The sequence below is a fragment of the Nelumbo lutea genome, chromosome 1, assembly GCF_056320005.1.
Source record: "Nelumbo lutea isolate HS-2025 chromosome 1, American lotus-T2T, whole genome shotgun sequence".
In the NCBI taxonomy this organism is placed as follows: domain Eukaryota; kingdom Viridiplantae; phylum Streptophyta; class Magnoliopsida; order Proteales; family Nelumbonaceae; genus Nelumbo; species Nelumbo lutea.
In genome coordinates, this window is record NC_142684.1 from 5431382 (window position 1) to 5432747 (window position 1366).

Genomic DNA, 1366 nt, shown 5'->3' on the forward strand with positions numbered 1-1366 from the left:
ATGAAACATGCAAAATAATTACTTGATTTAGTTTGCCCATAAATCCATTCGATTTTTCTGTTACATATTTATTTTTCTTAATTTTAATTTAATTTTTAGAATAAAACAAGCAAGACAATTATTGGAATAAAAATAAATAACTATTCACTTTTTAGAAAATTAGAATGAGACATGCAAAATAGTTACTTGGTATACTATGTTCGTAAATCTATTCAATTTTTCTGTTACATATTTATTTTTCTTAGTTATAATTTAATATTTATAATAAAACATCCAAAATAATTATTTGGATAAAAATAAATAATTGTCCAGTTTTTAGAAAATTAGAATGAAACATGCAAAATAACTACTTGATCTATTATGTCCATAAATCTATTCAATTTTTCTGTTACATATTTACTTTTCTTAATTTTAATTTAATTTTTAGAATAAATTAATGAAACATCCAAAATAACTATTTGAATAAAAATAAATAATTATGTAGTTTTTTAAAAAAATAGAATGAAACATGCAAAATAATTATTTGATCTTGTTACGTCCATAAATCCATTCAATTTTGCTATTACATATTTACTTATCTTATTTTAATTTAATTTTTAGAATAAAACAAGCAAATACATTGGAACTGAATTGAGTACTTTATTAAATAGTATGTTTTAGTTCCTGTATGCTGATTATAATATGTTTTTTTCATAAAACCCACAAACATATTATTTCTATGTATAAATATCCCATTTATGTCTTATATTTAGTGATACTGATGTTTATTTATGATTTATTGAAGTATTTATAGCATTTACATGTGTTTCCATGCGTATCTTAATTTTTTATCCGTATCCATACATATCCAAGGTGTATCCCGATGCGTCTCTTATATTTGCCTTTCCAATACGCATAGCGTTTCAGATACTTGAAACTTTGGTTTCAACCAACTCCAAGCTTGCACAATGCACATAAAGTCAAAGTGCTAATATTATATGTAATCTTTCAGAATATATTTTTCTGGAAATATATATTTAAAATCAAAACATATATACAATTATATTGAAATATACTTTCTAATTTTTGGAAATATATATCTGATATATTTCAGAATATATATTTTTTCAGATATATATTTATTATTTAAAACTATCTATATTTAACAGATATTTTTTCAAATAACTCGGTTCGTTTCAATTCGGTTTTCACACATAAAAACCAAAATCAAACCAAATTATCGATTTAATTATCTTTGCAACCCAAAACCGACCCGTAGTGAAAAAAACCAACTCAGGTTGGGTCGGGCTGGGTTGATCAGTTTGGTCGGTTTGGATTTATATGCGAACAGCCCTAGTTAAAGGTTCCACAATTGTCAAATCCAGTA